This window comes from Girardinichthys multiradiatus, chromosome 3 (assembly GCF_021462225.1).
Source record: "Girardinichthys multiradiatus isolate DD_20200921_A chromosome 3, DD_fGirMul_XY1, whole genome shotgun sequence".
NCBI classification, from domain to species: Eukaryota; Metazoa; Chordata; class Actinopteri; order Cyprinodontiformes; family Goodeidae; genus Girardinichthys; species Girardinichthys multiradiatus.
Window position 1 is genome coordinate 45,821,958 of NC_061796.1, and position 20,522 is coordinate 45,842,479.

The following is a 20,522-nucleotide window of genomic DNA, read 5'->3' on the forward strand; positions in this document are numbered from 1 at the left end:
GTTTTATTACCAAAGGCATCCCATAAGCGAAGAAGAAACAGTATTAAAATGTGCAGTTCTAAAAGGTCAACTCTAGATGTGGAAACAGAGATGTTTGCCTGCTTTAGATACTCGTACATCATCAAATAATGTTCCATTACATTCGTAGCGCCGTCTCCATATTCTAAGATGTAAGATTAAGATCTAGATTAACATCTAGAAGCGTTCTTCCTTCAGAGTTTGATACTGAGCAGACCACCAGTCATTTTACCACATCCTGTGTGACAACGCTTTAAACTGTGTTCACGTTTCCAAACACTTCTAAACAGTCTAAATATGTCTGCAGGGATTCAAACCAATGCATTAATTCATTAATTCATGCTTACAGTTTAAAACATGTAAAATGTTTAGTTAGAGTCTCTGTGGCCTGCTGGGATCAGAGCTTTGCACTGATTTGAATTACTGTATCTGAATCTGGTCATGTTTCTGTAACATGGAAAATAAAATGAAGTAAAAGTCCCAAAATAGAAACCAGAGCAGCGCTTCAAACTGCAGTCTACAGTCGTGTTTCACTTCATGTCATCTCTGTCTATCAAAACAGATTTTTGCAGCCTGAGATGATACTGCTGTAGCAACATTATTCCACAAGTCAGCACTGAGCTGTTGTGTGAGCAATGGCTGGATAATAGTTTATTTTTTTGCTTTAGATTAAAATACATTGAAAGTTGGCTGCACGGTGGTGCAGTTGGTAGCACTGTTGCCTTGCAGCAAGAAGGTCCTGGGTTTGATTCCCAGCCAGGGGTCTTTCTGCATGGAGTTTGCATGTTCTCCCCGTGCATGTGTGGGTTCTCACCGTGTACTCTGGCTTCCTCCCACAGTCCAAAGACATGCCTGTTAGGTTAATTGGTCTCTCTAAATTGCCCTTAGGTGTATGAGTGTATGCATGGTTGTTTGTGTGTTGCCCTGCGATGGACTGGCGACCTGTCCAGGGTGTACCCTGCTTCTCGCCCATAGTCTGCACCAGCTCCCCTGCAACCCACTATGGAATAAGTGGTAGAAACTGACTGACATTGAAAGTTTTTTGGAAATTGATTCAAAATGATTTTTTTTCACTTTTTCTGCATATTAAAGGAGAGGATTACAGCAGCTTGGCCTAAATCTTTCTTCTGAGCTGTGCTGCAAATGCTCAACACACAAAAATGAAACAAAACAAAAAAAACCTCACGGACTTCCCCATTTATACAAGTAATGTGCTGCTTCCCTTCTCGAACATAAAAATAAACCTTGTTCTCTGTTTTTTATTCTCCATTTAATGTTGTAAATTTTGTAATGTTGTTCAGCTAAATCTCAAGTAACAAAGTTTTAACCAAAGTTTTAACCAAAAACCCCCACAAGACTTCCAACAAACCACATAACCCTCTCATAATCCTTTTCAAATCTTGGAATTTATTCCCCCTTTGCAGTTTAGTTACTTTTCCAATCATGTTTAAGGTCTCAGTTGTAGTTCTCCACCTTCCATCTTCCCCTCTCTCTTAGTTTGAGGAAGTTTGGACGTTTAGTACAACCCTTACCATGAAGACCTGCTTCGCCTTTTTTGCATCCTATTGTTCAAAAACATTTTCTGCTGTGTCGTTATAGTCATGGGAATCTGACTGAGATGCACATAAGAGCTGTGCCGACGTTGTTGTAAAAGAAGATCAGGCTGCTGCTCCAGTCTTCATCAGAGATACATCTCCAGAACAAAGGTCTGTGTTTACTGACTTACATCCAAACCTTTTAACTAAACCATAGATTTTATGAGTGCAAAGATACTCTAAAACTCAATACAGAGGTGGCAGTTAGTTACAGGATGCATCACTTCATGATACTTTTACAGATATTTATAAAAGGAGAAGAAAGAACTATTTATTGAGGATCGTTTTGTGCGCAACAAACTGACCCCTGTAAAGAATGTTGCTTGTCAAACAGCATTCACAAGTAAATGCCACTGAAGTTGAATTCATGTTGTTTGTGCTATATTTTTGCATGTTTAATTTCTTTATTGTTTTTTTTTGTTTCTCTCCCATGGACCCTTGGAGCTTGGGCTGCTGGTGTTCGGTGTGTTGGTGCAGCTGGTTGGGGGTGCCCAGCTGGTTGGTGGTTCTTCCCGGGCTGGCATTGCAGTTGCGGTGATGTTGTGTGTTTGCGGGGCATGTTAGAGACAATCAGGCCCATGTGCGAGCCGTCTGCCGGGGAGTGCTTGGTGGGTGACCTGACCAAGGCTGGGGTAGCGTTGCAAGGGCTGCTGCCTTGCCGTCTCAGGGTGCTCTGTAGTGGGAGGGTGGGATGCGCCAGGGCTCGTGCTTTGTGGATGTGTCTTCATCAGCTGTTCGGAGATTAAGCTCTCTTATGTGTGTGTGCTCCTGTGTGGAGGGGATTCATGGCGTTTCTGTTCGGTCTAGTCTCCACTGATGGCTTGGGCGGTCTCCACTCCGAAATGAAGGGGACCACCTCTTAGGTCCGGGAGCTGGTTGCCTCTCTGGGGTATCGGTCCCTGGACCTGAGAGTATAGAGTGTGTAAGTGGAGGATCTCTGATGCTTTGGACCTGTTTCTCTCTTGTAATACAAGAAAATACAAATCTACAAGAAACTGTGTTTTGTTCACTGCCTGGCGTGGCCAGGAAAAACTTGAGATTCTTGATCTTAACGTCTCCTTTCCTTTTTATATATATAGGTCTTGATAAAAAAGAAAGGAAAATGGGTTGTGACTGGGTCTTTCAGCCCAGTACAGATGCAAAGTGTACGGCATACACACACACACACACACACATACACACACACACACACACACACATACACACACACATATACACACACACATATATATACACACACACACACACACACACACACACACACACACACATAAATATATTTATATATTGTCCAGAAATAATAATACAGTTCTTTTAACTTGGATGTCTTAGAAGATAAGCACAGACAGATTGATTTGGTAAACGTTAATTAAATGCTTGTGCAGGACTTGGAAATCTTTTCTAGGTCAGTGATTTTGTTAAAAGAAAGATTAACATTTCTTCCCCATTCTTGGAAGGTCAACAACAACACAGCTTTAGTTCTTTAATCAGGCTCTGTTTAGGATAATCAGTTCCTTCCACTGAGATATCTCTTGTTAGGGAAACCAGGGATTAGTCAGGAGACAGAAGGAATCCTTTGGCTGATTTATGTGGTCAGCAGGCAGCAGATTTTATGGGCAATTATATAGAAGATTTCCTGCTAAGATCATGACAGAAGCAACTTTAGGAGTTTGTAAAATCTCTGCCTTGTCTGACCAGACGTTCAAAGGCTGTTGAGGTTTTGTCCCTGTACAGCACACCCATGAAACTAAAAGATCGGGGCCCGTATTCACAAAGAATTTTCAGACCTAAAGTAGCTCCTAGTGACGTCATTGCAAGAAAAATCTTAGAATTTCTCGAATTTTTAGATTAAATAGTTTTAGCAGCAGGACAGGTTAAAGGTCAACCTTTAATATCAGGAAGGATAAATAAATAAATAATAGAAACAATACTAAATAACCATGAATAAAAAGTAAACAAAATTACAAACAATATAGTACAGAATTATTTAAGTATTTACAGAATGTAAAATGCTTTAAAAGATACATTTGGAAAACATTGGAAGAACTCAAAAAAATATACACATACACAAAAAATTATTGGAAACAGTCCAATAATCTGAGCATTATATACATAGAAGGAAGATGTAAATGAGGTGAATCAGTATTTGCTGTATTGTTCATGATGATGTCAGCAACCTGAGTGTAAATGGTCATCTCCAACACTCCCTGTCTGTGGAGAAGGTCTCTGGTGCTGCTATCTCCTCTCTAGCTTCTGAATGCAACAGGAACCAGAGCTGCTCACAGTCCAGGCTGGTGCTGAAAGCAGAGGGAACAACACATTGATCTGCTGGGAATGTCTGTTGGTTCTCACCGTGATCCCAGGACCAAAGCTACAGGGTCAACCACACCTCTTCACTTCCTCACTAAGATAGGAAGTTCTGCTGTCTCCGCACTCAGAGTCGCTCTCAGCTGTGAAGTGAATCTCTTAAGCTAGGAGTCCTTGGCAGGAAGTTTTAGGCTAAGATAGGAGGACTCTGAGAGAACTCTGAGGATCTTTGTAAATATGGGCCGAGATATTTTATTTTAATAAATCAGAAGATGAGCATGAAGCTCTTTTAGAAGGGCATTTAACACTGAATAAATCACTGATTTACCAAAATATTCAATTAGCTCAACAGTTACTATAAATAGAAAACTCTTTACCAAATAACAAAAAATTTTAAATTTGTAGGGTTAACGTTTGTTCCCTCCAGGGGTAAGAATAACCTGACTCAGGAAATATTTTCCTGTAAAGATTTAAAACTGGGAGGAAAATGTCAGCTTCATGACAGGTCAGCCTTTAAACAAACAATTTCAACTCAAATCCTAAGGTTTTAAAACACCCCAGAAGTTTTTTCTTATCTTTCTGCTATGGGTTAGCCTCTTAGTAAGGAACCATACCATCAAGTCGGCTCCAGCTTTTTTGGTGCCCTGCCCTAAACTGAAGGAACGTGTTAGAAAAGTTTCCAATCACTCTTGGGTGAATTCCTTTAAACATTTCTTTACCTCCTTACCAATCAACTGATTGGACAGAATGTCGATTGATGACTGGAGATCCAACAGAATAAGGAACAACACCAGCATGAAGGTGGGTTGTTGTCTATATTTTTCTATTTTCAATATTGAGCCTGAGAAAAATGTGCCAGTCAGGGTTTCACATTGTTGCTATAATTTACTTAATTTGATGTTTTTTTTTAAGCAATTGCCATGCCAAGAACCAGCGCTTCCCATCTGGTACTACTGGTTTCATTCTGAAGTTGGGACTCAAACCTGGGAGTGATATCACACCAGAGTTCAGCACATTCTAGGTCCAATCCAGAACATTAGGTGGATTTATTTATTTTTATGCTAACTGTTACCAACAATACAAGCTAGTTACAATGTTATTCTCTCATTTTATCTGTCAAACAGTAAATGAACATCTCAAACAGGGTGAATAGACATAAGTGTGCCATAAATCATCAGGGGTGGTGGTAGTTTATTCCTGCATCTTTCACTATTTTTATTCTTGCAGTCATATTAAAAAGTACACTCATCAAACTTTGACTTTCATGCTTAGAATTTCAATTCAAAGGGCATTTGCATCACTAAACCAAATTACATTTTTATTCTCAAATTAATGTATTAAAACAAAAATACTATTAATAAAAAAAATAAGAATGCAAACATATGGTATCGTAAATTTGTGACACAAAAAATGCACAAATTAAATAAATTTATGGGTCGACTCTGTCTTCATGGGAAGAGTAGTTGTTCTGCAGTCCAAACCTTTTAGGTTTGACTCCAGGCTTTTATTGTCACATGCCCATGTTGGCAAGGCACTTAACCCCAAGTTGTCTACCGATCTGTGCATCAGTGTGTATTGCTGTATGAATGTGTTCTGTTTTATTTCTAACAATCATGCTACTGTTGCAGCATGGCTGCATAGATACATAAAAGCTATACTCATTATAGGGTAAGTAATAAGTATATGGAAAAATGAGAGAAAAAGAAAATAATACAGTGGGATTAAATTTAACTTCACATACAGTGGCCTCTGGTGGCTATTTGTGGTGCTGCAGCTTTGTTTATCTTACTACACATTTTCCCCAAATTAATCTAAAGTACTATTTCTTCTTGTTAAATTGAATTCTGTATTTATAACAAACTCGCAAATGGTGCTTATTCTCTGGTTTATGTTTGTTGTAAAGGTGAAGTAGTTCAAAAAACATCAAGTATCTGTGTAAAAAGGCCAATGTGCTTAAACCCCCAATATGCACTAGCAAAGGAGTGGCAGAGGCCTGTGTGGACCATGCATCTGCTTTGATTCAATTCAATTCAAAATATGTTATTAATCCTGAAAAGAAATTAAATGTTGTTGTAGCTCATATTATGCAAGTTTCATCAAAGAGCTGTTGTAGATGCTGATGGCTGTGGGCAGGAAGGATCTCCTGTTCTTCATTTTATGAAGAATCCTTCCTTGCACAATGATCTCCAGAGGTTCCAGAGGAGTCTCCAGAACAAAGCCAGCCTTCTTTATCAACTTGTTGAGGTTTTTAAGTCCCTGGCTCTGATGCTGCTTCCCCAGCAGATGATGGCAGAAGAGATTACACTCTCCCCAACAGACTTATAGAAGATATGCAGCATCTTGCTGCAAACACTGAAGGTCCTAAGCTTCCTCAAGAAGTACAGTCTGCTCTGTCCCTTCTTGTAGACGGCTTCACAGTTGCATCTCCACTCCAGTCTGTTGTCCAGGTGAACACCGAGGTATTTATACTCCTCCACCACCTCCACTTCTTCTCCCATTATGGAAATAGTGTTTGACCTATTCTTGTTTCTGTAAAAATTTACAACTATCTCCTTTGTTTTACTCACATTCAAGATGAGATGATTGTTTCCACACCATGCCACAAAGCGGTCCACCAGCTCCCAGTACTCAGCTTCTCTGATCCACCCCACGACTGCAGAACCATCTTTATTAGAGTATTTCTGCAGATGGCAGAAGTCTGTCTTGTACTGGAAGTCTGAGGTGTACAGAGTGAAAAGGAATGGTGAGAGTAACGTCCCCTGTGGTGCTCCTGTGCTGCTGACTACCTGGTTAGACTCACAACCCTTCAGTCTCACAAACTGTGGTCTGTTTGTCAGGTAGTCTTTGATCCAGGAGATTGTTGAGGGCTCCACCTGAGTCTTCTGGAGTTTCTGACAAAGCAAATCAGGTTGAATTGTGTTAAATGTTCTGGAGAAATCAAAGAACATGATCCTCACAGTGCTGCTGGCTTTGTCCAGATGACAGTGGGTTTGTTGAGCGATAAGGAAACTGAAGGGGGGCCTGATAGTTTATTGTTTGCTTACTCAGGTGGACCAACAAGAGTCTCTCTAGGACCTTCATGATCTGGGATGTCAGGGCAACATGATGGGTGAGTTTTCTTTGGTTTTAGGCTAAGATAGGAGGACTCTGAGAGAACTCTGAGGATCTTTGTAAATATGGGCCCAGATATTTTATTTTAATAAATCAGAAGATGAGCATGAAGCTCTTTTAGAAGGGCATTTAACACTGAATAAATCACTGATTTACCAAAATATTCAATTAGCTCAACAGTTACTATAAATAGAAAACTCTTTACCAAATAACAAAAAATTTTAAATTTGTAGGGTTAACGTTTGTTCTCTCCAGGGGTAAGAATAACCTGACTCAGGAAATATTTTCCTGTAAAGATTTAAAACTGGGAGGAAAATGTCAGCTTCATGACAGGTCAGCCTTTAAACAAACAATTTCAACTCAAATCCTAAGGTTTTAAAACACCCCAGAAGTTTTTTCTTATCTTTCTGCTATGGGTTAGCCTCTTAGTAAGGAACCATACCATCAAGTCGGCTCCAGCTTTTTTGGTGCCCTGCCCTAAACTGAAGGAACGTGTTAGAAAAGTTTCCAATCACTCTTGGGTGAATTCCTTTAAACATTTCTTTACCTCCTTACCAATCAGCTGATTGGACAGAATGTCGATTGATGACTGGAGATCCAACAGAATAAGGAACAACACCAGCATGAAGGTGGGTTGTTGTCTATATTTTTCTATTTTCAATATTGAGCCTGAGAAAAATGTGCCAGTCAGGGTTTCACATTGTTGCTATAATTTACTTAATTTGATGTTACCGGAACAAGACAGGAGGTCTTCCGCAACACAGGAACCTTCTTCTGGGCCAGGCTAAGGTTGAAGAGGTGCTGCAGAATCCCACAGAGCTGCTCTGCACAGGCCTTCAGGACTCTAGGGCTGACTCGATCTGGACATACAGCCTTGTTCCGATTCAGTCTCTCCAGTTGCATCTTCACCTGACTTCTTGAGACACACAGGTGGAAGGGGGAGGCAAAGGGAGCATCAGCGTCTTCTGATGTGGCTGAAGGCAAACATGTTGAAGCAGAAGGGTCCATGGCTGACATGGAAGATAAATTATTTGAGGTGTGACAGGAAAGCTGTGGGTCAAAGGAGGATGGGATGTCTGTTTGGCTGTGAGCAGGAAAGGAGGATGCTGAGCTTGTTTCTGAACTGAACCTATTGAAGAACGTATTCAGGTCATTGGCTCTGTCCAGACATCCATCAGTCCGATCTTCTGTCTGCCTGAAGCCTGTGATCTTCTTCGTCTCTGACCAAACATCTCTGATATTGTTTTGCTGGAGCTTGCTCTCCAGCTTCGTCTTGTACACCTCCTTGCTGTCTCTTATCTTGACTTTACGTTGCTTCTGTAAACTCCTCAATAACTGCATGTCTCCCTCTCTGAAGTATCTTTTTTCTTGTTAAGCAGGTCCTTCAGGTCAATGGTGATCCATGGTTTGTAACTGGGGAAGCATCTCACAGTTCTGGTGGGGATGATGTTATCCTCACAGAAGTTTATATAGTCGGTTACATACTTAGTCATGGCATTGATGTCCTCTCCATGTGGGTGGCGCAGTGCGTCCCAGTCTGTAGCCTCAAAGCAACTTTGCAGAGCTTCTTCAGCTTCCTGTGACTATTTTCTCACAGTTCTCTTTATTACAGGTTGCTTCTGAACAAGGGGCTTATATTTTGAGCAGAGAAAAACAAGATTGTGATCTGATTTGCCAAAAGGAGGTCTTGCTTTAGAGATGTATGAGTCCTTGACATTTGCAGAAAAGAAATCCAACATTTTATTTTCTCTGGTAGAGCAGCTGACAAACTGTTGAAACACTGAAAGTGTAGCAGAAAGTGAAGCATGTTTAAAATCATCAAATATTGTCACAAACGCATTGGGGTGTTATGTCTGTAGCTTAGCAACAACTGATCTGATGACATCACATGCAGTGTTGGCAACAGCTAAAAGTAGAACATAAACTGTTCCCACATTAACTCTGGTGAACTCTCTGGGTAAATAATATGGACGACAACCTACTGCTAAAAGTTCAATATCTGGACTGCAGAGATGACACTCCACAGTAACATGTCCTGGATGACACCACATGTTGTATCCGCATATATTCTTTAAAAAAGACGAAGATACACAAAGAAGATGTAGAAGAATTGCTATTATCCTTGTCTTCACATTGCATTAACACTTCAGATGGTTTAAAATCTACAGCCCTTTGATTGACGCAGCCCTCATTTTGTTAGACTTTTTCCAAGCAGGCTTCACTGAAGTTGCTTTTTGTGGTCTTGATCAACCTTGACAACTTTTTTCCTTGAAAAAAGTGTTTAAATCTGAGTATTTCCAGAGGAATGGGTTATTGTTTGCCATTCAACGCTGATATATGAACCATTCAAACATTAGAGGACTCCTAAAGTCAAGAACAACCATGAAATTGCACCTGATAATTTTCAACTGGCGCTGTAAATTAGGTTCATTGGTACAATTTAAAACTGTGATTGCAATAAAAAAATCCAGAAGAATTCAAATACTTCAGCAAACTTGATATTACTAGAAGTGTATCCAAATCAGACTCTCATGATTTTCCAAGGTGTGCCTTGGAAACTCTTTACTATGCTGACTCTTTACCAAGCAAAATGAAAGAATAAGGAAGACTAATGGGCTATGTACAGGGGTTGGACAATGAAACTGAAACACCTGTCATTTTAGTGTGGGAGGTACTCGTACTCGTCTTCTGCTTTATCTGGGACCGGGTCGCGGGGGCAGCAGACTCAGCAGAGACGCCCAGACGTCCCTCTCCCCAGACACTTCCTCCAGCTCCTCCGGGGGGAGCCCACGGCGTTCCCAGGCCAGCCGAGAGACATAGTCCCTCCAGCGTGTCCTGGGCCGTCCCCTGGGCTTCCTCCCGGTGGGACGTGCCAGGAACACCTCCCGAAGAAGGCGTCCAGGAGGCATCCGGTATAGATGCCCGAGCCACCTCAACTGGCTCCTCTCGATGTGGAGGAGCAGTGGCTCTACTCTGAGCCCCTCCCGGATGGGCGAGCTCCTCACCCTATCTCTAAGGGAGTGCCCGGCCACCCTACGGAGGAAGCTCATTTTCATACTTCTTGGACTTTCATACTTCTTTCATACTTCTGGTAACCGGGATCCCGTTCTTGCGGTCATGACCCAAAGTTCATGGCCATAGGTGAGGGTAGGAACGTAGACCGACCGGTAAATCGAGAGCTTCGCTTTTCGGCTCAGCTCTCTCTTCACCACAACGGACCAGCACAGCGCCCCCATTACTGTGGCAGCCGTACCGATCCATCTGTCGATCTCCTGCTCCATTCTTCCCTCACTCGTGAACAAGACCACGAGATACTTAAACTCCTCCACATGAGGCAGGAACTCTCCTCCAACCTGAAGAGGACAAGCCACCCTTTTCCGGTCGAGAACCATGGCCTCGCACTTGGAGGAGCTGAATTTCATCCCAGCTGCTTCACACTCGGCTGCGAACCGCCCCAGTGCATGCTGTAGGTCTTGGCTAGAGGGGGCCAGCAGGACCACGCCATCTGCAAAAAGAAGAGACGAAATCCTCCCAAATCAGACCCCTCTGACCCTTGGCTGCGCCTAGAATTCCTGTCCATAAAAGTTATGAACAGGACCGGTGACAAAGGGCAGCCCTGCCGGAGTCCAACATGCACCGGGAACAGGTCCGACTTAGTGCCGGCAATGCGAACCAAACTCCTGCTCCGCTTGTACAGAGACCCAATTGCCCCTAGTGAAGGGCCCCCGATTCCATACTCCTGGAGCACACCCCACAGGGCATGACGAGGGACACAGTCGAATGCTTTCTCCAGGTCCACAAAACACATGTGGACCGGTTGGGCAAACTCCCATGAACCCTTGAGTACCCTATAGAGGGTATAGAGCTGGTTCAGTGTTCCACAGCCGTAACGAAAACCACACTGCTCCTCCTAAAGCCGGGGTTCGACTATCGGCCGGACTCTCCTCTCCAATACCCTGGCGTAGGCCTTACCAGGGAGGCTGAGGAGTGTGATCCCCCTGTAGTTGGAACACACCCTCCGGTCACCCTTCATATGTAGGGGGATCACCACCCCAGTCTGCCATTCCAAAGGCACTGTCCCCGTCCGCCATGCAATGTTGAAGAGGCGTGTCAACCACGACAGCCCCACAACATCCAAAGACTTGAGGTACTCAGGGCGGATCTCATCCAATCCCGAAGCCCTGCCACCGCGGAGCTTTTTAACCACCTCAGTGACTTCAGCCCGGGTGATGAAAGAGTCCAACCCCGAGTCCCCAGCCTCTGTTTCCACCAGGGAATGCGTGATGGCATGAATGAGGAGATCCTCGAAGCACTCCTTCCAGCAGCTCCCCACCCCCACTGTAAACAGTGTTGGCGAAGCACTGCTTCCACCTCCTGAGACGGTTTGCCAGAATTGCTTCAGGGCCAACCGGTAGTCCTTCTCCATGGCCTCACCGAACTCCTCCCAGGTCCGGGTTTTTGCCTCTGCCACTGCCCGGGCCGCGGCATGCTTGGCCCCACGGTACCCGTCAGCCGCCTCAGGAGTCCCACAAGCCAACCACAGCCAATAGGACTCCTTCTTCAGCTTGACAGGGTGGGAGGTTTCATGGCTAAATTGGACCAGCCTGGTAGCCAGTCTTCATTGATTGCACATTGCATGTATGATGGTACGAATGGAGGGATGAATTGGGGCCTCGTCTGCCATAATATGGCTGCTGCGCCTGTCTGCCATGGTGGAGAAATCATCGAGCCACAAAGAAAAGTTCTCAATTGACCAGTCTGTATACATTCTGATTCTCCACTATGGTCATGAGGTATGGAGCATGATTGAAAGAACAAGAGACACAAGTGGCTCAAATGAGCTTCCTACATAGGGTGGCTGGCCTCCGCCTCAGAGAAAGGGTTACAAGTTTGATCATCCAGGAGGAGCCTAAAGTAGATTTGCTGCTCCTCCACATCAAAAGCAGTCATTTAAGTTTGTTCATGGATCTGATCAAGATGCCTTCTCGGTGCCTTCCTTTGGAAGTTTTTTTTGAAGACCCCTGAATGAGACTGGGGGGGTTAAAACAGGTTGGGACTCTCCCACTGACTTCTATAGAAAGGAAAGAATGCAAAAGTCATGTTGTACCTGAAGTTTCCATTCATACAAACTGCAAACATTGGGCCCTAAACCCCAGTAAATTCTCAATTTATCCTTGAATTATATATTTGGTCACTTGGGCACTGAATAGCAAGGCTGCGGTTTGTAATAGAGTTTCAAACTAATACGAACTGATCTATATAGTGGTGTAAAGAAGATTTGAATTTGAATATTGATTTTATAAATTTAACCAGGGATAATGAACAAAAAACATTACACAATAATAGAGCAAGGACGCACTGAACCAGATTTTGGCTTCTTAGCTCATTTCCATCTTTAGTCCGGGTGGCAGGTCAGAAAGATAAGAAAATCAAGATAAGTTTGAAACAAGGTAAAAGTTCATTAGGATTGTATAAATTAAAGATCATGTTATGCAATCCAGTATTACAAAAACATCCACTCAATGCTAATCAGGACTCTACTGCTAAAGAAAAAGCATGCAAAAGCTTTTCAAAGTTTGGTGCAGAAGATTTGGACTAGCCAATGAAATATAGGGAGACCATAGTCAGGTCAGATGAGGCCAAAGTTGAGCTCTTTGGATGTCACGGTGCTCACTGTGTTAGGAGGAAGAATGGTTCTTAACATCACCTGAAAAACACCATGCTTAAACTGAGGTTTTAGGGACATCATGGTAGTCTGCAGGTAAAATATATCTGTCTTACAGCACATGGTACTAGCAGACTATACAGGGGTTGGACAATGAAACTGAAACACCTGTCATTTTAGTGTGGGAGGTTTCATGGCTAAATTGGACCAGCCTGGTAGCCAGTCTTCATTGATTGCACATTGCACCAGTAAGAGCAGAGTGTGAAGGTTCAATTATCAGGGTAAGAGCACAGTTTTGCTCAAAATATTGAAATGCACATAACATTATGGGTGACATACCAGAGTTCAAAACAGGACAAATTGTTGGTACACGTCTTGCTGGCGCATCTGTGACCAAGACAGCAAGTCTTTGTGATGTATCAAGAGCCACGATATCCAGGGTAATGTCAGAATACCACCAAGAAGGACGAACCACATCCAACAGGATTAACTGTGGACGCAAGAGGAAGCTGTCTGAAAGGGATGTTCAGGTGCTAACCCGGATTGTATCCAAAAAACATAAAACCACGGCTGCCCAAATCACGGCAGAATAAAATGTGCACCTCAACTCTCCTGTTTCCACCAGAACTGTCCGTCTGGAGCTCCACAGGGTCAATATACACGGCCGGGCTGCTATAGCCAAACCTTTGATCATTCATGCCAATGCCAAACGTCGGTTTCAATGGTGCAAGGAGCGCAAATCTTGGGCTGTGGACAATGTGAAACATGTATTGTTCTCTGATGAGTCCACCTTTACTGTTTTCCCCACATCCAGGAGAGTTACGGTGTGGAGAAGTCCAAAGAAGTGTACCACCCAGACTGTTGCATGCCCAAAGTGAAGCATGGGGGTGGATCAGTGATGGTTTGGGCTGCCATATCATGGCATTCCCTTGGCCTAATACTTGTGCTAGATGGGCACGTCACTGCCAAGGACTACCGAACCATTCTTGAGGACCATGTGCATCCAATGGTACAAACATTGTATCCTGAAGGCGGTGCCGTGTATCAGGATGACAATGCACCAATACACACAGCAAGACTGGTGAAAGATTGGTTTGATGAACATGAAAGTGAAGTTGAACATCTCCCATGGCCTGCACAATCACCAGATCTAAATATTATTGAGCCACTTTGGGGTGTTTTGGAGGAGCGAGTCAGGAAACGTTTTCCTCCACCAGTATCACGTAGTGATCTGGCCACTATCCTGCAAGAAGAATGGCTTAAAATCCCTCTGACCACTGTGCAGGACTTGTATATGTCATTCCCAAGATGAATTGACGCTGTATTGGCCGCAAAAGGAGGCCCTACGCCATACTAATAAATGATTGTGGTCTAAAACCAGGTGTTTCAGTTTCATTGTCCAACCCCTGTATATATAAACAAGTGAATCAAAGATGATTGAAAATCATGACCAAAAGAGTGATGCAACATTACCATGCAATGTTTATGTTTGAGAACCAAGGATTATCTTGAAGAATCTGAAAATGAAGTTAATTTAGTCTTGGAACTAACTTGGTGTACCTTCAAACAACAATTCACAATGCAAGATCAGATAAAACATTCTGATAAAACATTGTAAAGAATGATTTGCTGAATAAAACCAACCTTCCGGTTGACTAATTCTGTTTAATTAGCTGCCTTTATTTATTAAAATAATATTAAAAAAAATATTAAGGAAATATTATTAAGGAAATTTTAAAATAATATTTGAGAAAATATTACTTTAAATGAGGACCAATAACGTTTTTGGGTAAATAATCTGTAGCTGGCTCATAAGGCAGGAGCACGTGTTCTGAGCTATTAGCTGCTGGAGCTAACAAAAGAGGCTTATAGTTATTACCCTCACCCTCTACCGATGATCCACATGGCCCTGTCTTTTAGTGTTTAACCCTTTCTCTCTCCTAGACATGGAAATTGACTGAGCTTTTACTGTAACTAATTATATGTGCTCTTTTTCAGACTCTAACCTTGAAAACTGGCTCAGAGTTTATCTGTTCTTTCTTTCTAGGTGAAACGAATAAAGGAGCTACATCCATTAACATTTACTTTTCCTTCCCATAGAAAGTACTCCTGGATCAGTGCTTCTTTGTTCTCTTTGTGTCTCTGCTCTGTTCTCTCAAACCCCCAGTCGGTCGTGGCAGATGGCCGCTCACACTGAGCCTGGTTCTGGTTCTGCTGGAGGTATCTTCCTGTTAAAAGGGAGTTTTTCCTCTCTGCTGTCGCTACATGCATGCTCAGTATGAGAGATTGCTGCAAAGTCAACGCCAGTGACTGTCCACTGTCTCTACATGCTCATCCAGGAGGAGTGAATGCTGCAAGTCACTGACTGGATGCAATCTGCTGGGTTTCCTTAGATAGAAAAACTTTTTATCCAATTTGAATAAAAAGCTAACTCCGACTGCACTGTTCAATTGTTAGGATTAATTGGAATGTATATACCTGACTGTTGTGAAGTGCCTTGAGACAACATTTGTTGTGAACTGGCGCTATATAAATAAAACTGAATTGAATTGAATTATTACCGGTATCAAACATTTACCTTTAAAATACCACAAATACATTATGGCCGATCTGTGTTTAAATACCACCCTTTAAATAAAGTTTGTCTTAACTTTAAAAACAAAACACAGAACACATCCTTAGCTGAGTTTCTCAACACAACCAAAGAAAGTCATTAAACGAACATTATTTAGATTGTTTAACTCTAAACTAATCTTCTCTGCTCAAACACCAACTCTTACGTGAACTGTGCTGAAGAGAAGCTGTCAGGAAAAACATCCACGTGTGGGTAAACAAAGGGTTAACTTACAGCTAACCTCAGTAGCTGTGAGGAAGGGCTTTTAGCTGGCCCGGCCAAACCGTATGACAAAGGCACGTTCGGACCCTTGAATGGCGGCAGGGTAGCTTTCTGTCATATTGAGTTTAAAGGATTTGACCCACATGCAGAAAGCAATTCAGTACACAGTATTGTTCGGTAAAGTGTTTATTTACAACTGGGTGAATAATGCAGGGAACTGGAACCAGGATGCAAACTGTAGAAATAAACAAGAAGGTAAGCAGGGATAACTCTGGGGCTGAACTCATGAAAATAATAAATCTGTCTTACAAAGAATGGTGGAGGGATCCGCCAGAGGGGGAGTGGAAAAACCAAGTGGTTGTTTGCTGGTGAGACTGATGTTGGTGGATATGGTAAGCCAGGAGAGTTTGTAGTCCATGAGGTGCGATGGAGGGAGGAGGGTGAACAGGGTTCGCAGATGGAGGTCCGAGGTACGCATCAGGAGGTTGCCAGCCGGCGTGATCCAACGAAGTCATGAGAGACTTGAGTCATTGTTCATGGAACTGGATTGCTTCCTTCCAGAAGACGGTTTATCCAGGCAGGATTCAATGCAAGGCAAAATCAGGTTCAGGAAACCTGCAGGATACAAAGATAAAGTTACTTGGTGTACAGGGCAAGGTCAAAGGCAAAGGTAACGTTGCTGAGTAGTACCACTAAGGGCAACACTCTGGCAGTGAGTTGCTGGCAGCCTCCTCCTTAAATAGTCCTCTGCAGAATAATCAGGGGAATAGCGAACACCTGTCACCTCTCCTCCAGATTCAACGCCATCTAGGGGCTGAGCACAGTAAAAGCACCAACAGACACACAAAGCACAGATCCTGACACTCTCACTACCTGGACTTGCACACATGAAGGCACTCCTAAGCTGCCTGGGATGTTTGAAGGGATCTTTAGAGCTCTCAGGACTCAGACTGATATGTTAAGAGAGCAGAATCGCAAGCTGGACGTGATCCTTGCACAGAATCGCAGGATGGCTGCGTTTCCTGGACTCAAAGGTGATGTGATTTAATCTTGAAGAAAGTTGTTTGCTCAGGATCTACTGAAAGTACCAGAAATTTGGCTATTTGGATTCGAAATTGAGAATGCCAGTAAGACTGAACCAAAACATTTATTGTTTGTCTAAATCAGTCGCCCCGATATGGCCTTCACAGGCTTCTTATGAAAACATTTCTCCTGGATGTTCTGTAAACACGACGCTCTGCCCCAGCAACCCCCTCATCTGTGAACTGAACTGTATGGCTGTTTGATAAAACTTCCATATCTTTTTCAAGGACAATGGCACCTTCGTCAGTGTTGACAGTCTAATTCTTTGCACACATGATCATACTTAAATATTGGCACCCTCATGAGTCCACCATGCCCCTGCAAAATCTTTGCTTATGTGTGATGCTTTCCCATGCTCCTTATTTTTACCTAAATGTGGATTTCATTTCTTCATTTCTTCTCCTTTTCATAGATTTTTAGATTTCTTATAGGATTGTAGTATCATTTGATATTTTTTCTGTGTCTGTGTCTGTATCTGTGTTTATTTTCTTTGCGATTGTATTGTAATTGTATGTACAGCGCTTTGAGTGTCTCATTACTGAAAAGTGCTAAATAAATAAACTTACCTTACCTTACCTTACCTTACCTTACCTTACCTTACCTTACCTTACCTTACCTTACCTTACCTTACCTTACCTTACCTTACCTTACTGAGCTTCTACTGTAACTAACTCTATGTTCTCTCTTTCAGACTCTAACCTTGAAAACTGGCTCAGAGTTTATCTGTTTTTTCTTTCTAGATGAAACGACTAAAGGAGCTACATCCATTAATATTTACTTTTCCTTCCCATAGAAAGGACTCCTGGATCAGTGCTTCTTTGTTCTCTTTGTGTCTCTGCTCTGTTCTCTCAAACCTCCAGTCGGTCGTGGCAGATGGCCGCTCACACTGAGCCTGGTTCTGGTTCTGCTGGAGGTTTCTTCCTGTTAAAAGGGAGTTTTTCCTCTCCGCTGTCGCTACATGCATGCTCAGTATGAGGGATTGCTGCAAAGTCAACGCCAGTGACTGTCCACTGTCTCTACATGCTCATCCAGGAGGAGTGAATGCTGCAAGTCACTGACTGGATGCAATCTGCTGGGTTTCCTTAGACAGAAAAACCTTTTAACCAATTTGAATAAATAACTGAATCTGTTTGATAGTTAGGATTATTTGGAATGTATGTACCTGACTTGAAATCTGTATGATTCGACTGAAATGACTTTCCTATTTTAAAGTTACCCACCTTTCACACAATGCAACAGGAAACAACACTCGCCAATTATTTTTACCACTGCCTTCCACCCTCCCTATTGGATGGAGTAAGGGGGAGTCAGGTTTAGCCTAAACCAGCTCAGTTAAGGTTGAGATGCAAACACACCCTCCATTTCTGCTACCTGTGTGACCCCTTCTCTTTTTCAGTGGTTATAATCAATCTGACAGAGAGAGGTATCCCAATCCTTGTGGTTTTTAGTATAACAATGACCATCAGTGGGCTGTAGATGGACAAACTTTATCAGTTTATCATATTACTTAGTACCCCTACACATAGCCCATCCTAAAATGGCCAAACTCTAACACTCAGTAGTTTATTTTAACCTCCCCAACAACCCCCCACCATTCCAAACCCTTTGTGAAGTGCTGTGAGACGACATGTGTTCTGAATTGGCGCTATATAAATAAAACTGAATTTAATTGAATTTAGTGCAATTCTTGTTCCTGTTCCTGGCTGTACTGGAAGTAGGTTACTGTGATTTATTTAGAAAATTCCAGAATTAATCAAATCCATATTCCTTCTTAACTTCTTAATTATATCAGCAGCTGTAAAAGCGTTGCTTTATCTGACACAATTGTGTTGCTTCCATCTGGTCATTGATGAATAAAAACACTGCTACAAACTGCTTGTGTAGGTGTTCCAGAGACATTGGTAATACTGTCTCTCAGCAACTAAACACCCATGTCAACACAGAGACAATAACACTTCAAAATAACAATCTACCTTTCTACAATGTGATGAAATGAATGTTCTTGTTTCCATTACCTTTCACCATCTTGTGAAGATTAGAAAGCTATCCCTCCCAATTGCATCAGTTATAGTTTTATAGTTTATTATAGTTCTTTGCTGTTTTTTGTTATTTTTGATCTGCTTTGTTAAAAATCAACTCTTTTCTTTATTGTCAGATATGCTGATCATTAGCACAGTCAGCGTGAAATGTTTTTGTTAGATTCAGTTTTTTTATTGTACTGTTGACATGATCTTGAAATTCGAGGGATACTCAGATTTCTTTTGATTCTCGATTGCCTCTATTCCTTTTTAAAAACAAAGTAATTTTACCCTTATACATAAAGATTTCTGGCTTGTGATCATAATAACTAAAAAATGCAAAGGAGTACAGGAGCTACACTTTGTGTAATTTGGTGTGAATGAAGTTTGGTATCATGAGATTTAACAGCACTAGCTCACACACCTACAAAGTGATTTGAATACAACAAAAGCCATCCAAACTGCACAAAGCAATCTGCAACTTATAATACAACTTAACACTATTTATCTCACTCTTTTAAAACATGGTTTAAAGTCATGATACATGCACTTTTAACTTCAATTTGATTATTTAAAAAAAGAGGGTAGAGAGGACTGACAGGAAGATTTTTATGACTCACAACAGTTCAGACACCTCCACTCAGCTGGAGTCTACTAAAAGCCCCTGATAAAACTTTATGGTAGGTGAAAGATTAGGGTCTTTCGAAATGTGTCAAAACAACTGTGATGTTCACCATTTAGAGGGGCTTTAGTTCTGAAACAGGACTTTTTTGTGTGTTAAACTGATATTAAAAACAATATAAGCAGCGATGCTTTGCAGTACTAAATCTGAAGGGTGAAATTGTCTATCTATCTATCTATCTATCTATCTATCTATCTATCTATCTATCTATCTATCTATCTATCTATCTATCTATCTATCTATCTATCTATCTATCTATCTATCTATCTATCTATCTATCTATCTATCTATCTATCTATCTATCTATCTATCTATCTATCTATCTATCTATCTATCTATCTATCTATCTATCTATCTATCTATCTATCTATCTATCTATCTATCTATCTATCTATCTATCTATCTATCTATCTATCTATCTATCTATCTATCTATCTATCTATCTATCTATCTATCTATCTATCTATCTATCCATCCAGTAAAAGGACCTGGAGGGAAACGCAGACATCCCTCGCCCAAGCAGGGTGCTTCAGGTCAGAAAATTCCTGTAAATCTGAGGCCACTGTTCTCAAGTGGAAAAAGTTTGATTCCTTTTGATTGGAGCTCAGTCTCAGTCTCAAGTGAAGGAGTTCAATTATCTTCATGTCTTGCTCAGGAGAGATGGTACGAATGGAGGGATGAATTGGGGCCTCGTCTGCCATAATATGGCTGCTGCGCCCGTCTGCCATGGTGGAGAAATCATCGAGCCACAAAGAAAAGTTCTCAATTGACCAGTCTGTATACATTCTGATTCTCCACTATGGTCATGAGGTATGGAGCATGATTGAAAGAACAAGAGACACAAGTGGCTCAAATGAGCTTCCTACATAGGGTGGCTGGCCTCCGCCTCAGAGAAAGGGTTACAAGTTTGATCATCCAGGAGGAGCCTAAAGTAGATTTGCTGCTCCTCCACATCAAAAGCAGTCATTTAAGTTTGTTCATGGATCTGATCAAGATGCCTTCTCGGTGCCTTCCTTTGGAAGTTTTTTTTGAAGACCCCTGAATGAGACTGGGGGGGTTAAAACAGGTTGGGACTCTCCCACTGACTTCTATAGAAAGGAAAGAATGCAAAAGTCATGTTGTACCTGAAGTTTCCATTCATACAAACTGCAAACATTGGGCCCTAAACCCCAGTAAATTCTCAATTTATCCTTGAATTATATATTTG

General features: G+C 41.9%; 1 protein-coding gene across 1 annotated transcript in view; it reads left to right on the plus strand.

Annotated features, from left to right (window-relative positions):
* Positions 1 to 1,579: 1,579 nt before the first annotated feature.
* The window catches only part of il21r.1 (interleukin 21 receptor, tandem duplicate 1), a 32,524-nt gene continuing 13,581 nt past the window's right edge, over positions 1,580 to 20,522 (plus strand). Inside the window, exon 1 of the mRNA XM_047361509.1 lies at positions 1,580 to 1,724. The gene's annotated coding sequence lies outside the window, so the exon portion shown is untranslated. The remainder of the gene's footprint in view (positions 1,725 to 20,522) is intronic.